This window comes from Colius striatus, chromosome 6, assembly GCF_028858725.1.
Source record: "Colius striatus isolate bColStr4 chromosome 6, bColStr4.1.hap1, whole genome shotgun sequence".
In the NCBI taxonomy this organism is placed as follows: Eukaryota; Metazoa; Chordata; class Aves; order Coliiformes; family Coliidae; genus Colius; species Colius striatus.
Genome location: NC_084764.1, coordinates 10,170,452 through 10,196,636, shown reverse-complemented (window position 1 = coordinate 10,196,636; position 26,185 = coordinate 10,170,452). Strand labels below are relative to the sequence as shown.

Genomic DNA, 26,185 nt, shown 5'->3' with positions numbered 1-26,185 from the left:
AATTTGAGAACCAGCATGTGTGAATATAAGAAAATTGCTGCAATACCTGGTTAGTCTCTACATATTTATGAGGAAATTGTCATTTATAGTGACCTTCATGGCATGTGAAATATGATCATATCTATTAGGTAGTTTTATCTTCTTTTCTTTCAGTGAACTATATAAATAGATTAAATACATTGCATAATGGTTTTTGAGAATGCCTGTCTCTTACTGGCATATGTCTAGTTAGGCTGGGCCTAAGTCTAATTGCTTATTTCTGCCAATTTTCTAGTAAAAATCTATGGCAATATTCTAATTCTTGATGGAAGCAAGGAAAGAACCTTTCCTTGTTACTCCTGCAACTATCCTTCTGTATTTCAAGAGATTCTTCAGTGAAGAGCAAAGCTCTGTTAATCCAGCTTCTGTCCACAGCTCCACAGTCTGGGGGAGGCTGAGGAGGGATGGGCACTTGGTGAGCCTGGCCACCCCCTTGGTGCCACAGCGAGGGATGTTGAGGGTTGCAGCCTTTGAAATGCAGTGAAGAAAGGCTGGAGATGAACATCAAGAGTATTTAAATCCCTGGAATCCTTTTGTCTCTAATACATTTCAGAAGATGTTCAAAAAAGTTCAGCTGAATGAATCCTCCATGGGCCTGGCAAGGTATTGTAAATACGATCTTGAGGCATGCCTGGAGACAGACTGATTAATTAGCTAATTATTACTTGGATAATAGTAATGCTTATCTTCACCTCCATGAAGGACTGCTAGCTAAGGGACGGTTTGGGATCTAATAAAACTTGCATTCTCTGCTGTTTTGATAGCATTGCCTAAATGCAGCCTGATGGAGGGCTGCAAGGTGTGGCAATGCGGCTTTATGCAAGCAGCACTTGTTGGCTGGTGCTGCAGAGGACTCCCTGTCCATAACCACCATCGTGTCTCCCTACTGCCTTGTGTTGTCTTCTCCCTAGGGAAAATGGCCTTGGGCTGGTTGCCCTCAGCTTTCTGAGGCCTGGCATGCACTGCTGCCACACAGGGAACCCGGGACAGAACAGGTGTTTAAATCTAACTTTGGGCTGCATTTACAACCTTGAACCACTCCAGGATTAAGTCTCAAGCATTTCTGACTGCAGCATGTCTATTTAAACAGCCTGAGTGGGCTCTTATAGGGTGAGGTGTTTTTTCAATAATTTTCTTTCTTGGGTCATTAATGCTGTGAATTTCCTGAGCTCCTACAGTTCCATCTGAGCACCATTTAGCTCTGTCTCACCAGGCTAATGTGACAGTTTGCAAGGAAGAAATTAAATGCCAAAATTTCAGCAGGCAGTTGAAAAGCAGCATCGTAAAACTACCTGTGCTGACACAGAACCAAGGAGAAAGAGTGGAGTGCTAAAAATGACTGCTGTAAAGTTTATTTGCTCCCTGCTCTCACCTTCACACCTTGCCCAGAGTTGTGCTGAATGCACTGGCTCCTGCAGACTCAGTCAAAACTTTTGAAGCACAACAATCATTGAAGGTGGTATTTATCTATTACTGGTAAACAATGAACAGCAGCTACCGAAGACTGTTGAAATTGCTGTGTTTGAAAGCAGACAAAGTTGGCTCTAGGCACAAAACGTTGCCATCACCTAAGCCAGTGTGGGCTCTCTTGACTCTGACCTGGTGAACGGGTAAATGGGCAGGGTTTCCCATGTAGGATTTACCACAGAAGTGGTAAAAAAGTATACAGATTCCCTTTTTTTTTTTCCTCTTCCTTTTCACTGAAGCATTTATAAGTATCAACAAAAAGGACAGATGCTGAAGTTGTAGCCTGTCATCTTGATTGCCATAGGCTGATGCTGTCACCAAGTCATTTGATCAGGCTACTTTCCCCTCTCATCTGCAGTCAAACCATGGCATCCTTTCCCTCACTTATAAAGGGTGCTGTAAAGATTAATTAGTACAAAGCCCTTGGAGCAGAAGTTAAAGGAAAACAGTGGTGGATGTTACCCACCCCACCCCAGCTTCAGGGCTGAGGCAAATACAGTGTTGTCTTTGGTCAGTTGGTGCTCCTTGGGTGGCAGGTAAAGGTACAGGCTATCTTCAGAGCCTCAGAGAAACCCCCCATGATGGACAGGCTTTTCAAATGCGTCCAGTGCTGGCACAGCTCCATTTTAGCTGAGTCCAACTGAGTGGTGTCTTGGTAGAAAAGAGCAGAATCAGGGCACATGCTGAAGCTACAGGGACAGTAAGAGTGAGCCTTGGATCAAAGAGATTTCTGGAAGGACAGCCTCAACAAAAACTCCTTCTTGTGTGATAGGAAGTCACTGGATATGTTTCCATAAAAAAACAAATAAATCAATGCTTTATTTTCACAGGGTTAAAATCTGTGAAAAGTCAGTGATCATCTTGCTATTTAACTCATGACCTGAAATTCAACGAAACAGTAGTTGTAGAACCAAGTTTCTTTTATACATTGCTGTACAAGAAAGTCAGGGGAAAATGGATATGAAAAATGAGGCTTATTTTCCATGTGCCTTAATGTAGTTTCCAGGAGGATCTACTCCATGATCCTACCAGAAACAGAGGTGAGACTGACTGCCTGTAGTTCCCTGGTCTTCCTTTGTTCCCTTTTTAAAATGGGGTTGTTTCCCAGTCCCTGGGAACCTGAACAGACTGCCACAACTTCTCAAATACAACAAACGGTGACTGAGCCCTTTCATCCATCACTTCCCTCAGGACCCACAGGTGCATCTCAACGAGTCCCATGGACTTGTGCACCTTCAGGTTCCTCAGAAAGTGTCAAATCTGATCATTTATGGTGGGTGGTTCTTCATCCTCCCAGTGTCTGCCTTTTCCTGCTGTCACTTGGGCGGTGTGGCTGGAACACTTGCCAGTGAAGACTGAGGAAAAGAAGTCACTGAGCACCTCAGTCTTCTCCATCTCCTGGGTAACCAGGTGTCCTGTTTCCTTCTGTAGAGGGCCCACATTTTCCCTGGTCTTTCTTTTATCACAGACATACCTATAAAAGCTTTTCTTGCTGCTCATGACATCCCTGGCCAGTTTTAATTCTATCAGGGTTTTACCAGGAGAAGTTGTAAGAGAAACAGGCAGAATAATGGAGAAGACAAGGTGGTATCTGCATAAATGTCACAGATGGGAGACAGAGAAGAATTCCAGTCTTATTGCTTTAATGTAAGTAAGGAAAACTTCCCACAGATCATTGCCACTAAATACCAGTAAGAAATCAGAATCAGGCCCAGGATATGGATGAGAAGTGAGAGAAAGTAGATAAACATTAAAGGGTGCACATTTTTAGCTGGCTTTGCTAATGCGTTCTAATTAACAGCAGTAATAGGATCCACACGGCTAAATCCCTGCACATCACACTGAAAATTTACTCCTGATATCTACCTGCAAGGAGTTGGATGCGGGGAGGAAGAAGCAGGGGAATAATAAAAATGACATTTCACCTTGCTCTTTTGGAGGAATCATCTCCTGATTACTGAGAAGGATTGGCAACTCTCTTTAATGTTACATTTTCAGGAGAGGGCTCCTTCTTTCTTGTTTCTAGTGGGGTAGCAGAGAGGGAGGGTGAAGGATTAGCATAATCTGGGTAAACAATGAAACCAGAATCTGGATGGTTTGAAACTCAGGATAATCCTAGCAAGTTGGGAGCTGTGCAGTGGGATAATTTGAAATGTAAATGTGACATTCTCCTTCGTAAATTAACAAGACATGACTGCAGGGTCTCCTTGTTACTGCAGTCACATTCACAGAGTCACTCATTCTCTTTCTTCCCATCTAATGCTATGACAATAGACAATCACCAGGAGTCTTCTTCAAATAAACATCAAATCAAGCTTTTATCATATCCAGAAGTGACATATGCATGGAATTATCTTTTATTCATCTTTTGTAGAATCTTGTTGCTATAAACACCATATTACAGGATGCAGCTGGGATGCTGTCCCCTTTGCCCTATCCCCTTAACACTGACTTCTCAAAAGCTTCGATAGAATAATGGGCATAAGGTATCTAATTCATGATTATGAAACAAAGATTTAAATTTTATTATGCCTAATACAAAAGGGAATGATCCTGTGTTTCTCAACATCTGGAGGGATTTTTAAAAATTATTATTCTATTACTTTAAAAACCATTGACAAAATGCCCTTGCCTAAAATATAAATGCCCTGACTATAACAATCATAATTGATGAAGTCAGATGATATATAATATCTATACAATACAATTTGTCCAGAACATGGAGACATATTCTCTCACAGAATTTCAGAATCCTTGAGGGGTGGAGGTTGGAAGGGCCCTCCAGAGCTCATTCAGCCCAACCCCCTGCTAAAGCAGGTGCCCCTGGATCAGGAGGCACATTAATGTGTCCAGGCAGGTTTGGGAACGTCCAGAGAAGGACACTCTACTCTTTCCGTGTGTTGGTTTTAAGGCAGATTAGTGCAAACTTGTTTGTGGTCCCTTGAGGAGGGTTATCAGGGAACAGCTGGCATGTAGTTATCACCTGTCTCTACTCTTAATGCCTTTTTGACTTCAGCATGGATTTATTTTAGCCTCTCTTCAGCCTCCAACTCACTGTTCGACTGTCTTTGGAGAGGTACCATTGTGGGAACACCTGTCTTTTACACTTAGCAATTCTCAGTGGTAAGGGTTTATTTTTCACAACATTTGTAGGGCACCTCTCTCATTACTTAGCATTTAGGCAGTGGTAGAAGGATCTGCTTCGTGAACTTGATCAATAGCTCCACAATAGTGATATCTCAGCATTTCAGAGACAAAGTATGTTTTAATAGAATATTCTGAGCCTATCTTTTTCTCTTAACCTGAGAACTGCCTCACAGTGTTGCTTATAACCTGCAGGCTGTCCAGAGAAAGCTTCTAGCCAAGTTGGCTGCATTATCTTAGACAGCCATGCAGAGGTTGCCTCAGCCAACCCTCCTTTAAACTCGTGACATGTTGGTGTACTACACTCTTGAGCTTGGACATCCTCATCGAAAGAAATGCTGATCTTTGCAAAGCTCTCACGAGCATTATTCTGGTTGTACATTTCTGCAGTAAGGAGATAGCTGTTTTCTGTCTATGACATCGGTATTACTTTTCACATTTTCAAAAATATGACAGAGATCAAGGTGTCTGAAAATAAATTCTCAGAAAGAAACCATTACCAATGCTTTAGAGTACTCATTAATCTCTCAAAGCTGGATTGCTCCACAGTAGAAGCTGGCCAGCTATCAACAACAATCCTTTCCCCAGAGGGTTTCATGTAGCTTAAGCCTTACCTACATGCTAAAATAGGTCCAATTAAACATTACTTCCCATGTGCTAGCACAAACTCTCATGTGTCTAAACAGAGATTTTTTTTCTCTTGGTGATTTTATGGACTTCCATCATAGTCATTACTCCATTTCAAAAGTGAAATACACTTTCTGTCTTGTCAGTGTGGGATCTAAACAGTAAAAGCTGTCAAACAGTTGCTAAAACGTCTTTTGCTAAACTGATGGGCAACCTTGGACATTCCCAGCAACAGCAGGAGGGCCGTTAATAAGGCAAATTCCTTAAGTAATGAAGGATCATAAACATCACTAAGAAATTCTGACAAGACCTGTCTCTTCTGTGGTGATCCAGGTAGCCATTCCCATAGCAGTTCAATCCATCAAGATCTGTTAATATGGTGCTTTCGCCATCAGCAAGATTCTGGGTGTTTTCTTGCAACCGAGAGTACCATAACTCTGTAAAACATGACTTTTGCATTTCTCGATGCTTTGTTTCCCATTGTTTTTGTGTGAAAGGGATCTTATGTCCCAAAAGGCCACCTGAGATTACCCAAGTTCAACAGACTCCTGGTAATACTGGCATTCCCAGTCACACAAAAGGGACTAGGCTGTAGACATCTTTAGGGAGAAGCAACACAATGACCACAAGACATACCACTCAATACCAGCTGGAGCAGGAAGGGTTTAGAAACAAAGGTCATCTTGTTTCCTGGCCTGGTTGGATGCGGAAACAAAACTGAATCAGGTTTAAAAATTCATCGTAAACCTTGTATTGATAGACTTACAGTCACAGGGTTTCAGTGCTGCAGATGAGATAGTGAAGTAAGGACAATGCTTTCTGACTTCATCATCTGATCGAATGACATTTAAAATTGCGCTGATCTTTTCTCAAAGGGAATAAGTGAGTTTCTGTATTTATGTTCCTTGCTAAAATGTGTGTGCTAGAGACCGTTTAAACAGGATGTCACAAGTCATGACTTGGAGAGTCTGTTCCCAGTCCCATGGTGCCTTATTCAGCAAGTGGCTCTGAGCCAGACCTACACACACCCTGGTGCCTCATTTGAGGGGGGTTGAAGCTGTTGTGAGAGCTCAGCTTCTTGGTGCCTCTGTGGTGAATTCAGCAGCTGAGTAACTCTACTCTTTCGAGGCATGGCTGCTCAGCAGCACGGAGTTGTCCCAAGTGAACGAGCTCACTAATGAATCTGTCTTTTTGTCCCAATCCTGTGCTGCTTGGCTGTGACCAACAACTCTTCTGACTCTTACAGCATGCAGCACCTCTGTGTTATGCTTCACCTGGCTCTAATGATGCTCACAATGCCATAGAGGCTGTATGCTGTGAGGCTGAACTAACCCACAGCTGCAAAAAATAACCCTTTGAGATCTGAGAAGAGAAATGGTTTATGGAGGTGCAAAGCAGAATAGCTCGGCAGCGGCTGCTCTTGCTAATAATTCCAGGATGGATTTCAAACATAGAGGTTTCAATTCATGATTGAAACTTGCCCTTGTATTTGACAGGAAACGGGCAACCTCAGAGCCAGCACTGAAGTGACTGTGTGCACTTTCTACTAGAACATGCATGTTGACAAGCTTCTTTAGAACCCAAAAAGACTTTTTAATGTGATGTCCTAGCACAGCAGTCGATTCACATATTGCTTGTGATCTGCAAGTCTAAAATGCTGATTAACTGTGATGCAAGAATGCTTTAAAGTAGAGCCCTTTGATTTCCATATTTTCTGACAGATGTAAACTAGTTATTGAATAACATTTGCATGATTTGTCTGTCTTATGTCCTTAATCAAATTAAAAGATTTAAAAGAAAATGTATTATTTATAATGTTTTTATGTAACAGAGTTTCATCTCAGCCTGTTGAGTATTTATGTAAAGCACAGATATTTTGACAGAAGCTGATACTGTCCAAAGCCTGACCAAAAAAAAAAAAAAAGTGGGAAATTAGATTCAGGAGTACTTAATAGCATCTCTTTGACACTATTGGAATATGAAAACAGCAGCAAGAAGAACCTGCTGAGGATCTACATTTGACAGATATTTCAACATCAGCAGTCTTTTTCCTCAACATGTACTGCTATGACACAGCTGAAAGTTTTCTGCTTCCTCCACACCAAACAGAAGAGAAAACTGACCAATGGTGTAACTAGTTTTCCCTGGGGATACTGGACATTGTGATCAAATGATGATGTTAAAACCAAAATAGCACATTGCTGATGGGACAGTAAATATCATAAATATCAGAATCAAATGAAAAGGAGTTCTCTACCAGATGACTTTTCAAAGAAATTTACTACTCCTAAAACACTGCAAATGGTGATATTGCAAGAGCAGGAACAAGCAATATTTTGTTGTTAGAAAGATGGTATTAATTGTAAAATTAGAAAATCATTAGCTTTGGTCTACCAGACCACAGAATATCCTCACTTATTCACAGTGCAAATCCTCTCTTCTTGCAGACCTGGATGGACTTTCATCCAGTTTTCTCATTAGATTTTTTTCCCAAATAGTTTTCTTACAGCATTCCCATACTATATATCACAGTGCCTACAACAATGTATAAATCCCATAAAGTCAAATGTTTATTTTCTTTGAACTTGTACAGAACTTTAATATTGATATGGCTTCATTCAATTTGGCTTGGTGTGATCTTTTTCGCTTTCCTGTCTCCGTCAATCCTTAAAGACTAAGCAACAGATGTAGTGACCACTGGGCAAAACAATTTATTTGATTTGACATCTGTGTTCCAACAAATATAACACTGTCATTGGTTTTTCCTTTGGACAACTGAAAAGAAAGATACTTAATGGTATGACAAAGTGTCACTCCAGTGACTTTGGGATCAAGAGGACACGTGAAGCAGTTAGGACTGTATCAAAATCAAGGAGAAATAGGGACATAAGCATGTTAAAAATACAAAGGAGGTCACCTACACTGCCGTACTATATCCAAGCCAGGCTCTGCAGTGTTCAACCATAGTAACACCAGCCAACTTTCCTGACTGTTATCACAGGAGGTACTTTGCACGTGAGTTCCCTCATGGCATGATGGTCTCCTAAAAGACCAGGACTCACGATGGAAATTGTACTGGGAGTTACCAGATTTGTTGCAGAGCCCAGATCAGATGCATGACCCTGCTTTTCTTTGTATTCTTATTAGATATAGTACCAGCAAAAGCACCAAGAACCTGCTGTTGAAAGTGTAACCTACTACTCTGAGAAGGACCTGAGCACTTGGAAAGCCATGGTTTTGGTATGCTATTTAGTGTGCTCTGGAGGACGGTCTTGCCCATGCTATATACTGTAAGTTCCCATTCCAGAGAGGAAGGGATTCGGCAGGATTTTTTATGTTCAACAGGAGCAGGATGAAACAGGGGACTGTCAACATTTGGATATGCCAATATTTGTCCCCAGCAAAATCCGTGACAAATGCATGATGACATAAGGAAGACATATCCACTTGGAAAGCAAAATTATAAAAAACCATTGCACGGCCTGCTGCCCTGCAGAGATGACAGCAATGTTGAGTCCAACCATTTTATGAGAAGCTCTCCAGTAACAACAGTATTGGGGAATTCCTTGGATTGGGAACTACTACACATCAGGTAGATTCCTTCTTTCTATCACTCTGTGATTCTGTGCAAAAGTGGGTTAGAAGAACCAGTCAGATAACCCATCTCAGAGAGGCAGCAACAGACATCACCAAAACAAAGAGCTTTGGATAGCCTAAGACCTTTCTGTAGTTTTAACTGAATTTCTACCCCATGTAGATTTCTGCTCCATATGCCAGTGACTTGCCTTGTTTTTGCATTTATTCCTTCTCTGCCTTTCTCCTTGTCTTCTTTTCCTTCCATACCCAGTCATCTCCTTCTCATGATATTGAAAGGGAACAAATCTTTTCCCTTCCGTTACATTTGAAATGAAACCAAATTAATGTTTTCTTTGCAAGGTAGTCACTGTATTTGTGCAACATACACACCTCTTTGTGTGGGACAAGGCTATTTGACAGTAAGAGTCAGTAACAGAGAACAGCAGTCCTGAGTGACCAGAAACAGAGGAACAGGAGGAAAACCAACCTCTGCACATGAGAATTAAGGCTGCCTGTGTACAGGTTACTGCAGGGCACATCATCAGAGGGCCAGTGCTCACACCTGCCCACTGGGACCAACCTCTCCCACTCAGCAATAAGTCTATTTTTCCATGCAGCAAACCCTAACTAGTTCTTGATAGGAGACTGGTCCAAATGATTTACGTGAAGACAGTCCCATGAAATCAACTTGGAGTGTTCCCAATTAAACAGATTTATGAAGAACTTGTATTAAGACAAATTTGTGAAGACAGAACTGAAGTAAATTGAAAAAGCTAGAGATTCAAGTCCAGCAGGATGAGCACAGTTATAAGGCTCAGAAGAATGTGGGATACACTTGACTTTGACCGTGCATGACTGGTGACTTGGGTTAAGTCTCTTCTCTTTTCTTGATCTCAATTGCTAATCTGTAAAATGAGGATACTGAAACTTCTTTTCCTTATAAAGTGCTTTGGGTTTTCTGTCTGAAATTTTTCATCAAAAGCTGGTTGGTTACTCCTCAAGTCTTAGATCAGATACTTTGAAATTTCCATATCAGAACCAGATCACTTAGTCTATGTTAGTTTGCTGTCTCTCAATAGCGGTCAATGATCGATTCATCAGGAATCTAAGTGTTTTATAATGCACATAATTGCATTACAGACAAAAATAATTCCCATGAGAGAACATTTCTTCCTGACTCAAGCTGGTGATCGGCTTATGCCTTGAAGCATGTGGGCTGATAGCCCTTGTAATTTTATCCTACCTACTGTAACTGCAGAAGCTTTTTTTACAGTATTCATATGTGTCTAATCCTTTTTTAGAATCTTGCTAAGCTGGTTGCCTCAATAATTCACTTTCCATTTGCTCAGGTTCTGATATAGGTGATGATTTATAATATTCAGGACTGGTTCCAAAGCTCAGCTTCTTGATTCTTCACAATTCACAAAGAGTCTTGCCTCAAGGTTATTAGTCATGGCATCTTGGAAAATGTTGTGATTATACAGAATAAACCGAGGACATTAAACGGCATCCCAAGTTCAGCGGCGTGCCTACTGTATAATGCAGCGCCTTGTTTACAAGGGAGTACAAACGAACACATATCTATTAACAAAATTAATGATGAACAATTGCTGTAATTTCTCCTTGCCTGGAAAATACCTCTTGCAAATAAATTGGGTTAACAGTAGATCGTTGATTGGCTTCATCTCACAAACAAGATAATGAACAATGTCAATGAACTCACTTTGGTAACATTAAAATTGTGGTATAAGGAGCAGTACAGATTTGTGGACTGTGATGGGGAGTGGGTGGAGGCAAATGAAAGCCAGAGGAGCTGTCTGTGCCAGATACTGTGCCTTCATTTCTGAGGTTTGTAGTTACAGTGGCATAGCAGATACGGCTTAGTGAGACACAAACTATTAATCTACTCTGCTAAGGAATCTGTAAAGCGCTTATGCTTTGTTAAATAGAGGCCAAATACAGGAAAGAAAATATTTACTGCTGATGTGAAAAGTCCAGTGCCTTTGCTGGCAGAAATGTGTCGTATAGAGTATGCATGGAGAAGTGTCTGGGAGAAAGGACTATTACATGTTCTACATGTGTACTTACAGCCTGCTGCTTTATGATTAGCTCCTCTCAGACAGTGATCTACTGTATTTTGAAATTAAAGGAATGGCAAAAAGAACTAAAAAGAAATTAATATAAAGAATGGAAACATACGGACTTTCTAACTTTCATCATTAAAGAACTCTAGGGCTGATTCTTGTCAGAATGTTCTCCTCTGGCTAATATGCAGAAGATTGACTTGCACTTCCAAGGGAGATAAACACATTGGTTTGCAAAATGTTTTGAAATACTGGTATGAATATTTGTTTTACAAATGGATTAAATAAGAAATACCTCATTCAAATGGATCCCAGAAACACCAGTACAGCTACTGCTGCTTCCAGAAAGCTTCCAAGGCTTCAGGAAATTCAAGCCTTATTCTAGAGTCCAGTCTAGACTACATCAGGAAGCTTTGCAACAAAACATAATATTGAGAAAAAGCGTACTAAAAATGTTGATAGAGAACTCCTTTCTGATATGGGGCCTTATGTGGTAGTGTTTTACTTCAAATTCCTTCTCCCGTATGTACGCATACAAATGCGAAGTCACAGAACTAACCATTCTGTGAACAAAAAAAGTCTGAACCTCTTTCCAATCAAGTTTTTTCCTAGTACTCTTTCCTAGTAGGATATTGATCTTCTCCAAGGTTATAAAGCAGGACTCTACAAAAATCACAAGAACCAGAGTAATATATACCATGCACTGTGACTAAGCATAATGGCCTAAAGGAAAACAAAATGCCAAATGAGAAAACAAAGTACTAATTAGGTAAATTTGTGAGGAGAGTTATAAAAAGCCTATGTTGTCATCCTCGGACATTTTGTTATGAGGATTAATTAGTTTAGCTTTTCTCCCCTTTACAGAACTGTTAGATTTAGCCCTCCAAAGCCATGTGTGTTCTCTGGAATTCTTCCTAACAGATCACTTGCTAAAACTCATTTCAGTGTAATCTCCACACTGATTTTCCAGAGTGTTGAGCAGTTCTAGCTCCCCCAAATTGTATTGCCTACTACAGTAAAATAAGATGCCTACTTCTGGGCAAAGACTTACAGAAATAGCCTATGGACCCTGTAACTGAAAATTAATGAATTTTGAGAGGAAAATTACTCACTAAGAATTTAAAATCTGCCTAACTTAGACATTAAGTGATGAAAATGTTGTCACAGATATATAATTGCTTTCTGAAAAATGGATAAATAAAACCTTCTGCCCAAATCTGTAACATTAATGTCATTCTACTGTCACTCTCTGCTGCTCTCTGTGGTAGCGAATCCTGTGTCCTTGTCATGGTTTGACATGACAGCCATTTCTGGTAAGAGGGAAGGGGCTGTAAAGATGACTCCTGTAGGAAGCTGCTCAAAACTGTCCCCAGCTCTGAGCCAGACCCACTTCTGGGGATGAGTCAATTAGATGCCTCCATGATCACTTTTTAAGAAGAAGGCAGAAGAGGAGGGTTCTTCCTTTTTCTTTCTTCTTCTGTCCCTTCTTTTCTGGCTGGTGGTGGTGCAAGGAGTGGGAAGAGAGAGAAAAAAATGTGCAGACTCCAAGGTCAGTGAAGGAAGAGAGGAAGAGGTGTGCTGGAGCAGAGACTTCCCTGCATCCTGCAGAGAGGACAGGTGAAGCTGAGATTTGTTTGCATTTCATTAAAGACCCCACATCAGGGGCAGTGACTCACTTCATTAAAGACCCCTTGCCAGGGGCAGTGATTCTCTTCATCAAAGACCCCATGCCAGGGGCAACGACTATGGCTGGTGAAGGTCTTGTCCCATGTGAGGGATCCCATGTTCACAGAGGCTGTAACTGTGGGGAGGAACCCACACCAAAGAAGCTCATTAAAATTACGCCCAGCAGTGGCCCTGTCCCATGGGAGGGACCCTGTATCTGCAGGAGCTGCAACTGTGGGGAAGAACCCACCCCAGAGATATTCATTAAGGACTATATCCTGTGTGAGAGGCCCTGTATCAGCAGAAGCTGTAGCTGCTGGGAACAACCCACACCAGAGAAGTTTGTTAAGGACTGTGTCCCGGGGGAGGGACTTCGTATCAGAGCAAGGGAAGAATGCCAGGAGTTGTCCTCATCTGAGAAGAAAGAAGTGGCAGAGCCCATCTGTGAGAGACTGACCACATCCCCCACTCCCTACCTCCCTGAGCTGTTGAGGGTGGAGGAGGTAGAGATATCGGGAGCAGTGAGCTGAGCCCAGGAAGAAAGGAGGGATGGGAGAGAGCGATCTTAAAGTGCTGGTTGTAATTTTCTCATCATCCTTCTTTCTTTTTGCTTTTTCTTCTTTTCTGTTTCTTGTAGAATAAACTTTCCTTACTTTCCTCTCTAAGTTTAGTAGTGGAGTCTGTTTTGCCTGGAACTGTAATCGACAGTGAGCTCTCCCTGCCTTGTCTCAATCCACAACATCCTGGGTTATCTTCTTCCTCCTATTTCACTGAGTCCTCCCCCATCCTAATGAGGGTGGGAGTGAATGGGGGACTTTGCTAGCTGGGCAAAACCACAACAGTCCTGAAACCAGTGGAAAGAAAGCCTTCCCACGCCTGCTGGCACATTACTGAAGAAACTCTGAAATGGCCAGTCTGCTCAGAAGAGACAAATAGGCAGCACCTCAAAAGCACCCTGCAAAAAGCATGGTATGCTACAAGAAATCTGTAATCTAGCTGTCTGAAATCTACTAAGAGAATAAATGCCAGGTCAGGCTCTCAGACAGCTGCAATAATGTCCTTTCTCTTGGTACTGGGTCTAAATACCAAGACCCTGAAAACCCTTGCTGAGAGCCTGCCTTAGCATCAGGAAGGTGAAGAGCTTACTTCACATCAGCCATGACAATCTGTAAATACTTAACCCGAATCCTCTTTAAATCAAATCAACATCCTTTCCCATATAATTTTCTGTATCATTGAAATTCGTACAGATTATAGAGAAAGTGGAAAAGGCTGCTCATTGTTCATTAATGAAGCACAATTATAGGTATAGAAGGAAACAATTTTCTTAATGTCCGTTATACTTCTGGCACATGGCTGCTGGTTGCTTTTATTAAAACAACAGAGAAAAATCACTTAATGACAAAATAATCTTTTTTGTTAGACTGAAAAAATATCACATCGATTGCTCTCCTCTACAGCATGCATTCTTGCTATCAGACCCACAAAGGATATCACGGTTTTATTACCAATCTGTTCCTTCCATAGAAAAGAATTCAACCCAGGGAGGAAACAGAGGCACACTAGAGATCCAAGGTAAAAAAAGAACAAAAAAAAAAAAAGAGAATCCTTGTATTGAAGAGACTAAAACCAGAAAAGGTTAATATGCAGTTATCTATGTAATCTGTCCATCCATCTCTGCTCCTAATTGACTTCATTAAACGAAATCACTTTTAAAATGGGGTTTGATGAATGGGATTGAATACTGTGATTGCTTGTGAGAGCAGGAGAATGGACTCCACATCACTTTCTGTGCTGTGTTTCTATGACTACTGCTGTGACTAGGAATCAGGCAGAACAAGGCTGGCCTCCCTGGTGTGCCTCTCATCACAGTATCCAGGTACCATCACATATACTTCCCTTCTGTTATAAGGCATGGACTTTGTGTCATGTAAAGGATAAATAATATTAATTTTTATAAAGGTTATTGGGAGAAAAGTAGCAAGCTTTGATCATTATTATAAGAACATTTTCCTGTGCCAACATTTATATCTCTATTTTTTTCTTAACATAATTGCTTGCTATTAAAAACATTCTCAGTTAGAAATCAATCTGTTTTAAACTTAAAAGGGCAAGGGGAAAGAAGCCACAAAGTAGTTTCTTAAAAGAAGATATTGTACTTATTCTACTATTAATATCTTAACAATAGTCATTGCTTTATGGCACAAATGTCTCAACTTGTCATCCTTGTTTAATGCATTATGGTATGCCTTCAGCATATAACCAGGGATGGCCCTGCTCTGGCAGGGGAGTTGGACTAGATGATCTTTCAAGGTCCCTTCCAGACTTTGAGATCGTGTGATTCTGCGATTCTATGATGGTTATCTCTTAATTTTTGTTAGTAGTAAAGTATAAATATGAAAACCCAACTATTATTGTCATTACATGCTGAACACAGTTCAAAGAAGAATTTAGGACTCCTGATGCCAACTGACTGTAGCTGGTTGTGTTTGCATAAGTGCTTGTCCTTGTGACCATTATCTGGCTCCCCAGGACTCAAGCTAAGCCATCCACGCCTCACTCAGATTACAAAGGGATCCGTATTTTACACTCTTGTGGACAATGAAAGAATAGGATGTGCTTGTGCAGTTGAGCAAAAGGAGAGCAAAGGGAAGGACCTTTGGAACTATCACCATGGCTTCAGGTAGGTGAACTGCATCTTGTAAAGGTCAGAGCACCAACTCAGAGCAGGGACTCTGCGACTTTAGATTACCATTAAAATTCTTTCTTGCATAAAGGTCAACTCTTAATGTGCTCAATGAGTTGTTGTCACCTGACATGCCATAAAGGAAACCCCTTGTTTTATGGACAAGCTTACTGCTATTTTTCTATTCTTTTATCTTCCTCCGATTTAGAAGAGTAGAACCATGCAACTGAAAGAGTAGAAAATAATAGTATCTCTTAAAATGACCTCCTGTTGCTAGTTTGTTTTGTACCTCTCATTAAGATTTTTGTCCAAGGGGTGTGCCTCACATCAACCCACCTTAAACTGAGAGAAATTACTCAATGCAGTGACAGTAATAGCATTTACTGAGATTTCCCCAAAAGGGAACGTGCTGTCATAACAGATGCCTAGAGCTTACAGATATATTGATAAAAGAGAGAGCCTATGATCAACTGGGGTGACATTAAAAGTGTTGAGAGGCACTATATCTTTCATTAATGATTTGCAGGTGCACATTCCAATAAAGCAAGCCAACAAGGCAGTATCTTGACAAGGCTTTACTACTTTGAGTGGAATATGCAGATAGGAAGATGACAGATGATTTTAGAAAAGTACAATTAAATCAGTATTGAAAATGGAGAAAGTTGATTAAAGAACAAAGAAAGAATAGCATTAAAATTAATCATCCCAAAGTCATAACATCAGTTATAAACCCTTAGCGATGAAAGATTAAACAAGAAGGAAGTTAATGTTTTAAATGAATTTGAATGATCCAGTGGAGTACTTGATATTTTCAACAGACTTTGGCCTCTCAGAGTATTTACTACAGTTTCAGGCAGGTCATACTACAGGCAGGTGAAAGAATCATCAAACAAAAATGATTTCTGTCAGCCTCGTTATGCAAAAGCTCAGGGTTATTAGAAAAAAACCCAACAATCAACCATAAAGACAAACAAACAAAGTCATAACCCTAAAACCTGACACATATTTAACCAAGAAGAATATTGATGTTTTCAAAGGGCATCCTATTTTACAGCTATTGAAGGCACTGGTCTGGATCGTGCTGCTTAGTAACAATCATAGGAATGATAGTTCTGGTATAACCTTCAGCAGATGTCTGGTATTTAAAATCATGATATACCAGAAACACTATTGTGGGTGCATTCAGTATCAGGATGGAGTTCTGATGTTGCAATGTTCCACCGGAAATCACTTACACTTTTGTCACAACCAGTTATCCTGAAAGTTCATGAAGCAGTAACTTTTAAAGACAGAGTTTTCATTTTTGTAAGGAAGCCTGATCTATTGCTTAGCCACTCCACATTTTTCAGGAAAGATACAGCAGAACTTTGTCAGCACACATGCTCTAAAGAGGGTTTTCTCAACAGTGTTCAGCTCCAGACACTGCTGGAGGAAGGATAACAAATTAAATGGCTCATTGATCTGTTCCAGCACAGAAAATCCTAGGTTTCTCTGTATTTATTGTAGCTGGTACTCCTTAATACCCAAAGGCTTAATTTAACACCCTCAACAACTTCATATGAGAATCTGTGAGAAGCCTTTGAAATTAGGGCATTCCTGTAAGAGTCTCATCTGCCACAGCCACGCATTGGATTTGATTTCTGTGAACAGCAATTCTGAAATCCACACTTGGGAAAATTCTTGCTCGTGTTAGGCTTAACAGTCAAGGCTTCAGAATTAGGTCTTGGTGATCCTGGCACTTTAAAATACTTTTTATTTACATCATTTACATCACTACTACGGCATGACATTTGGTTCATAAGATTCACTGTGCATAAAATTTAGCTCAGTGGAGAGGGAGCTGTCATTAGAGAAGCATCATGTAGACCACTTAAATTCCATCTCTGCCCTCCAGTTATAGGAAGACTTGTGGCCAGTCTCATGCCAGCCCTCTGTATGAGGTGAATGTCACTCAATGCAGTTTGGTGTTATTGTTCAGTCCTGGGTTGTCTGCATAAAAGCTCCTACTTGATTAGCATGTGCTTCCCAGCAGATACATAAAATAGTCATTAAAACAGGTAATTTATTTGGAAAAAGTAAAGACATGGTATAGCATACATTTTAAGCAGAGCTCCCAATTGAATCTTTGCTGGTAACTATTTTTGAAAGCCAAACTAAACTCCAGTACTACATGGTAAAAAACCACCCTAATTAAAGGATCTTGGCTATATCCTTTGTTATTGCCATGCTGGACTGAATAGGGTAGCATAAGCAAGACAGAAACAGGGGATCTGGCATTTCATTTATTGCAAAATTATGTTTGATATGGTTTTATATTAAGATATAAGGAAGTATCTTAAACCTTGCAAATAGTATTAAAGAAAAAACACAACCAACTACTTAAACAATATCCAAATGTCTTTGCGTTTTTGTGGAATACATAATTATAGTGGTTTTTATTATTTATAACTATTAGTAGTTAATACCATCTCAACTTTAGGATCTACGTACCCACTTGAAAATGAACATTGCTATATCTGAGGAAGCATATACATTTTAAAAGAAAACAGAATGCCCAATATTTCTCTGTTAAGCAGGGGACATACACTTCCCACACAAACAGCCCAAACTACAAAAAATCTCAGCTCCTAAGAGAAGCAAAGGTCTGTACTGGAAAATCTCCACAGATGATGTGAGAAGTGTCCGTGGTGGTCCTTCTTCAATCAGTACCTACAGGGTGCAGTTGGACATTGGTTTCTTATTCAGCTGCCTTAGTATGATCTTGAGAACAAGTCTGCTGAGGAGTGGCTGAGGGACCTGGGGTGGCTTAGCCTGAAGAAGGCTGAGATCTTATGACTCTCTATAACTCCCTGACAGGAGATTGTAGTGAGGTGGGGTCAGTCTCCCAAGTAAAAAGTGACAGGACAAAAGGAAACAGCCTCAAGCTGCACCAGGGGAGATTTAGATTTGAGCTGAGGAAAAACTTTTTCCCTGAGAGGGTTGTTAGACCCTGTCCCAGGCTGCCGAGGGAGGTGGTGAGGTGCTGAGGTGCTGAGGGCCATGGGTTAGTGTTGGGCTTCACAGTGTGAGGGGAGGGGTTAGACTCAATGAGCTTAAAGGTCTTTTCCAACCAAAATGATTCTATGAACTTTATGACCTAAGGCATAGTTGTTGTATGTCACTTCCACAAGACTGTCCCTTTACACGGCCAGTGACACTGCCACCAATAGCCAGGCTTTACGGTGTTTTGCTGTACAGTGGTCAGAATATTTAATCTGAATTAGCTCTTCTCACTGGGACAGATTTAACCTCTGGTGTAACTGTGCAAAAGTCAATAGAGAAAAACTATGAAAAAACTTAGTCTGTTAAGTTTATTGATTAAATCTGATGAAAAAAAATCACAAGCCATATTCTGTCTTTGCACACATAAATTCAATTTGCCTTGTGCATAGTGAAAGCAATAGATGTACCTCTGCTACTTCTAGTATGGCTCAAAAAATTAGCTTAACGGAAAGATAATTATCCCTGATGTGCAAAGCACTGCAATGTCCTGACCTTTAACCTTGGGAGGAGCCACTGACCCCTTGTGTGAGCTGAGCAACTCACTCGGCCTCCTGCACTTCAGTAAATTCCTGTGAAACTCTGACCATGAAATCTGCAGGAATAAAGCAAAATCGCTGACCCCTGAATTAATATTTAAGTTGTAAATAATTTTCACTACTGGTATAAATATGTCACATTATGTCTGAAGCAGGGCTGCAGAATGAACCAACAGATGCTAAAATTAGATGCCACTACCAGGAAGATACATTAAGAACAGGCTTGGTGTTTTTGTTCATGGCTGTTTGCTTCTAATGTGATAAAATGAAAGAGGGCTTTGCAATTCAGGCAGGTTGTAGCATTTAGTCTTTTGTTGCATGCTACTTAGATTATCCAGATAATTAATTCTAGAGACCATTCCTGACAAAGCAAGCTTGTCTGCAAAGAAACTGAGCATCTTCCATAGCTCAGAGAGATAAAAAACCTTCCCTTCTCTCAGAAACATGAAGTGTCTAAAAAAGATGAACTACAAAGAAACATAAGCAGCTGGGCTCCTTGCTATTGGTGTGGAAAGGTGATCAATATAGTAGAGGCATTTTGAAATGGACTCTTCCTACTATTTCTATTAACTATTACTTATATTTCTAGTATATGGAAACCAGGTGGAAAATATTAGGAGAAAGAAGTGCCCACCACTTAATGAATTACCTTGGCACGCTTAAAAAAGAACTGACATACATTACATCTATAATTTGTCATTCTTCTCTTGATATTTTCATCTTGTCGCAAGGAAGAGGCCTTTGGTAGTGCTTGAAAAACCTTTTGTGTCTCTCACTCTATTTCTGTAACTCTGCTCCACAGGTGATAAAAAGGGCTCCATGTTGCACCAAGAAAGCAAGCACAAGAGCTGTGAGGTGTGAAGTGTGTACCGAAGGGAAGTGCAGCTCTGAGTACTGCTCTGGGAATTCTGGCAGGGTTTTCAGACTGTGATGAGGTGGTCAAACTTTCTGGCTCTGGATACTTCACTTTGGAGATTTTTTGTCACAGTAATTGCACTAACAAAAGCTGGCAGTTCAGATGCTATGGCAGCCAATCAAACCAGACAAATGCAGATGGTGAGAGCCCAGAGCCTGGTATGGGCCAGAAAAAACAAGGTTTATCCACCTTGGATCTGGCAGCATCCCCCTCCCTGGGCCATGGGGACTGGAGACAAGTGAAATCCTTGCTGAACTTTTCTTATGAACAAAGTGCCACCAAGTGAGTGAGCCTTGATAAAGACAGTGTGTTAAAGTAACTAACCCCCACTGCTCTGTCAGCAGAGTATAGTGTTGCATACCTGTCTGTTTCTGTGATTACTGAAGACACTCAGTAGGAACCAGTCCTTGATATCAAGCTAAAGGAATGGCACTATATGACACCATAAGGTATCACAAACATTAGCAGCCAAAGTGCTAAATCTGCTTTCCTCAAAGTACAAGAACCACTAAATCTTCAAGTCCAATATCTGGCAGTCATCATTACAATGAACCATTTCAGTGAGAAAGAATCATGGCAGGTATTTACACACAGTCTTTACAAGCATATCCTGCCATTTTTTACCAGATTGCTCATTGTTTAGTTCAAGCAAATGTGATTATTTTTCAGGCTGAGAAGTGACGTGCCCAACTGCTCCCTCTCTCCAAACAATGTGGGTTTGAAATTATAAACTAAAGGGAAGACACTTAGTAATGAAAGGCCCTTTGAGTCACCTGCATATCTCCTACTTGTGCCAATGAGAGCTCCTTCCTGATGGTACAGTGTACAGTCTAGGCTAGAATGTCAAGTGAACATCAAGAACATAAGGCTAGAACATTAAGTGATACATTAGCTGGGTAATAGCAATGGAAATAACACAGTTTATGATCTGGCTCATCTGATCCAGTCTGAGCATCACATTCTCTGTCTAAACACCACCAATGTTTCACAGAGCTAAAGTGATTCCCAGATCAACATAGCAAACCTGTCTAACCTGAGTATTTCCTCTTATGAATACCACAATGTTTACCTTGACTGTCCAAAACTGTGACTAAACTAGATATACTGAAAGGTGCTATGTTTTGCTTCATTAAAACACTACATTGGAGCATTTTTCCCTTGATAGCCCTGTGTAATCTGAATCCGTAGTTCCTTGGTTAATATTCTTTTCTTCCACTATATTCCCTAACAGACATAAGAGGAGGATTTAATACAAATAAAGATGAATTAAATACAAATGAATAGATGTTATTTTTAAGAAAAACCAAAAGAATTCTTGCTGATTCCTGTCTTCAGGAACCTGGTGACAAGGATCTGAGTAAGCATTTTTTATTAATTTTAATGAAGCGATGAATGTGGAAAATGAGCACAGAAGTCCTTAGTGCATGTTATGGAAATAGGTAAGAAAGAAAATATCAACCCCAAACCAAAACAAAGATAACTCTGGAGAGGAAAATAAATTAATTTCAAGAATAACATAATGCCATGCAGGCCTGCTTTTACAGCAAACCATCAAGTCAATTTAATTTCACAAACCCCATTGCTCCAACAAAATGTTGTTTAAATCAATTCTTTCTTTCATTATGCAGCTTAAGAGCATCATGAAGTGATGAGAAATTACTGAGTTGACTTTCACATATCAGAATCCCTTCATTTTCACTTCATTTTCTATCCTGTCATGGGATTAATGTGCTGCATTTGCATGCTAAAATAATATATTTAATTGTAAAAGTGGTGTTGTTAAATTACCTTGCAATGAGTTTATTTTAAACGGCTCATTAAAGTTTTTAAAATAGCTTGCTGCACGATTGCATCTCTGCTCTGCTTTGATGTATAGCTGCAATGTAGAAAACCTTTATTTGCTGTGCTGTTTGAAAGCAGTTCCAGGGTCACAGGCTCAGATTCAGATAACTACAAGAGTCAAGTATTAGTCTGCAGCTTGTAGAATAACAGTCTTGTTTTGAATCCTTGTCATGGCTTTTCAGTGAGTCTTTTGCAAATTTGCACAAATAGTTGTCTGCATTTAGGTCAGCTACGTGCTTATACACTGAAACATCACTTTTCTGCCATGGTGATATGGTGGAATATCATTCCTTAGGGAAGAACACTATATCAGTAAACTACACTATGCTATTACATATCATTTCTGTGTACACATATTTTAAAACTAAAAATGGTACTGAGAAGTATTGCACATTTAAAAAAAACCCAGTAATATCAGTGCTAATTATCTACTTATATTGGTACTGATTAGCTGCTCACTTACCTGATGTGTGTTGATTAACACAAGGGAAGGGAGAAGAGAAGGGCAAGTTTCCCTGGTATATGGAAAGCAAAGACCCCTGGTAATGGAGGTGGATTATGTGTCATGTCTTGGAGTCACCCTTGAAGTGTTGAGGGTGGCTTTGAGAGTGAGTCAAGTGCACTTACCATATTTCACACATTGGCTACATGCATGCTTAATGTTAGACAACAACAGGTACTTTCTGGCTTTGTGAATGATTATCTCAGCTTTAAATCATAAGGTCTACATAGTAAGATACTTGAATGAGAAAGCTGCATTTCCCAATTATTCCTATGTACAGGTGGTTATCAGCAAAAGGACATTTTATGTTTTCAATATAATGGAAGTATCAGAGCCCTTCCTGGGTACAAATGGATGTACTGCAGGCTGGGCTGACTGAAATTATGTTATCAAATACTGTTTAACTATTATTTATTGGTTTACTCCTATAGATAGGTCACATGCTTTTGACACTAGTTTCAATGAAAGAAGTACAGTTTTATTTCCTAGACCCAGAGTAAGTTTATGCAGTAAAAAGTGCAGATCTAATATAATGGATTTGGGGAATCTGTTTTCTCAGTCCATTGGCACAGTCTACCTAGCAAATAGCTATGGTATATGTGTGGGTAGTAAAAGTTCTTAATGGTGTATCTGCTGAATAGTTTCTAGGTAATACCCATGATTTCACGGAAAGCCTCTTTTTTTGTTAGTACACATTGCAGAACGATTTTTGGTGATTTTTTTTTCCCTGTTGTTATGGCAGGAAGTTTTAGTTCAAGCCTTTTAAAATAGGCTCTGTTTGTTCCTAATGCAAGTACTAAATGGCTCCATGAAGTGTACAGTAAAAAAAAATAAATCAACAAATACACAAATATTTTCCTCAATCTTTTTCCTTTCTTCCTTTGAAAGCAGACATGCTCCGCTCATCTTGAAACTACCTCTCAGGAAGCATTCTCATTTCCATTCCTTTTTACACAAAAACAGGCACAAGTTTCAACTCTGTTATTAGTTTACAGAGTTTTAGCTTGCAGATTGTTGCAGCAGTCAGAGGAAGCAGAGAAGTCCAAAACTACTGATGTTGCACCAAAGTCAAAAGTTGACAATTTTCATTTAGTAATATAATAGTCTCAAACCTAAGTCCTACTGAGGTTACTAGAAATGACCTGTGATATTCTACAGGATTTGTTTGTTTTCAAGTACAGCTTCATTTTGGGCTGGCTGGCAAATTGAGTTTTAGATGATGGCATATTAAATTACGGATCTGATTTCCAGGTGTACCCACAGACTCAAGCACTCAACAACCATTGTCTGACGTACACTGCATAGCTGGTCTGAGAAATAGTAATTGTGAACTGGTAAAGATAAGCAAAAGATATTATACATAAATATATATTTCCCTATTTTTTTCCCTAATGTTTCCATGACCTTCAGAACGTTATGAGTCAAAATATTTTTCCTCCAGCTAAAACCAACATCATACTATTCAGCTTTGCCATTTAAATGATTTAGTGGGATTACTATTAGACTGCAAAGCCTCTGTTTTCATTCACTGGTCCTGGTTGTTACAGCATCTCTTGCTCTGGCATGAGCTTTGTCCACTTCATGCTTTGGCTCCTAGTCATATTAAGCAATCACTGTTTCATATTTTTGCTTCCTGGTATAACTAAGTAGTTCCTTCTTCATAAAACAGGGATGGATTTTAATTTGCACAACTCTGCAGGTAGGCCCAGTCTGGGTAGAAGGGTGTCACAGGGTTGTGCTTGTAAGCCAGCTTCAGATACCCACTGTTCCCAGACTACAACCTACTCAAATTGCCGGTCAAATGCAAGGGGAAACCTGATTAGTTTGAGAAAAGAAAAACAATATATTTGCAAGGATACAAAACAGACCTTGTAAAAGGCTCTTTCTCAATTGGGCTGAGGGCTCAGCAATGCTTATCCCTTCTTCCTGTGGCCTGTACAGAAGAAAAGCCAATACTGAGTTAACAGGAATTCCTTCCTCACAGAACACAAATGAGATAGTCTACTGAAAAAAAACCCTCTACCAATTTGTTGGCAACCTCCTCAGCCAGAACTAGATACTTTCTCCTTATGCTTTAAGATGTATCAGCTCACAGGTTTCTCCTGTAGGCCATTGGCTCCTGAAGTCTTAAAACCTGGATCCTCCTGTTCCCAGAAGTCTGTATCCACAGTGCTCTGCTCTTTTAGCCTCCCCATGGACACTCATACCTGCTTTTTACTTCTTACAGATTACTGGCTCCCAAGGCTTACTACCACCAGGGCTGCCCTTTCCTTCCACAGCCTCTCCCCAGATTCACATAACCAACACCCATACCAGTGAAAGCTTCCCTTATTCGGAACTTTCTCTCTGAATACCGGACGGCGATCACCTCAAGGAAGACGAGAGACCAGCTTGCTGCAAAAACACGAGGTGGCTTTATTTCGGAGCTCCGGGCCGTCTCATACCTCACGCAGGAGATAGAGGAGGCGACCACGAGGCCCGGCGGGGAGGGTTTATATAGAGAGGGGAGGAGGCGGAAAATTCCAGCACATCTGCACATCAATAGTGTGGGGAAGGAGAGAGGAAAATCCCAGCACACCTGTGCAGTTCCATTCGATACAAACCCCAACATGTCCAGACATGCCCAAACGAGCCAAAACCCAAACAAGCCCCAACCCAGGTCACCCTGATAGCGTGGGGGGGAGGGAGCAATGTCCCCAGTTTTACCCTGCAGTTTCTGACGCCATTTTAGTTCAACTTTTTCCTTTCTTTCACCAGCACCATACAAAAACACATTCTGCCCTATAAGCCACTGTCTCCACCCATTCCACGTGGGGAGCAAGGCTAATAGCTGCACAGCATGACCCCTTCACCAGTCACACCTATTTTGCAGAAGGTTAAGAATATTTCTCAAAATAAGAGAGCCAAAACACTCCACATAGACCTTTTCTTTTCCCTCTGCCCTTAAATATCCCTCCTTTTCCAGCTTCCATTTCCCTGCTTCTCAGGCCTCCTGTTTCTGGTCTACTTGTGGTTTGCTAAGCTGATAATGTTTGAGACTCTATCATTTGCCAGTTTAGTTGTGGACTTAGAGTGAGATGTTCCAAGAAACATCCGCCCTCTCTCTTTAGCTGAACTTTTCCCTTAAGATGTTTCTGATGTGGCTTGGCAATGTGAAGTGAGTGGTGGGATTTGATGATCTTAAAGGTCTTTTCAAACCAAAATGATTCTGTGATTCTGTTCCCTTCCTCTCAACTACCCACACCTTGCTGGCATACTCCAAGTCATAAAACTGTACTTTGAAAGAGCAATAACTATTATGTAATTCCAAGGCTCATTTATTGGTACTAGTATAAAAAACGTGACAGATGGCTGTCAGCGAGACCATCACTAACTTGTAGCACTGAGCTGTTCTTTCTATTAATGCACTGACTTGACAATAGTGCTTCAAATCATAACAGAAATGGCATTGGAACTACACAACACCAAAAGTAAATAGGCCACAGCATCACCTATATGTATTGTGGCTCTCAGGAGAACCACCTCTTGGCAAATGTTTTACTTGGACAGCTTTACTAGTCACCACAAACATTATCTCCTGACATTCATGTTCAGAGTTGTGACAGCATCTATAAATATCTTAGTCAGGTTCAGGTGGGCTCAGTAAAGTTTAGATACGTATGTGGTATTCATAAAATGAGAAGCAAAGCCCAGCCTTGAAATCCCACAGACTGTGATAGTATTTGCCTTTCCAAGATCTCTTTGGAAGCAAACTTCAGCCCTCTACTCAGGGAAGATGGAGGGAGAAATTGGCCTGCCAAGATTTCGAGTGAAATTTAAGGTACTGCTGAAACAACACCATATTTTGAGAAGTAGAGAGAGGTGGCTTATAGCCTCACTCAGCTGGCTCCAGGGATTATTGTTCAGCAGGGGTTTTGGTAGAAAAGTTCCTAGACAATCAAATTTATCTGGTAGGTTTTTTTTTTTTACACTGAAACTATTCATGATTTTTGCAGGCACCTAAAATTCTATTTTGTGTTTTTTCCAAATATGTGTACATGGAACACAATGGAATAATTT

General features: G+C 40.4%; 1 protein-coding gene across 1 annotated transcript in view; it reads left to right on the top strand.

The window, feature by feature from the left end:
* Nucleotides 1-24,402, top strand: part of IFTAP (intraflagellar transport associated protein) — a 115,019-nt gene extending 90,617 nt beyond the window's left edge. The window contains exon 9 of the mRNA XM_061998194.1: nt 24,354-24,402. The gene's annotated coding sequence lies outside the window, so the exon portion shown is untranslated. The remainder of the gene's footprint in view (nt 1-24,353) is intronic.
* The last annotated feature ends 1,783 nt before the right edge of the window (nt 24,403-26,185 follow it).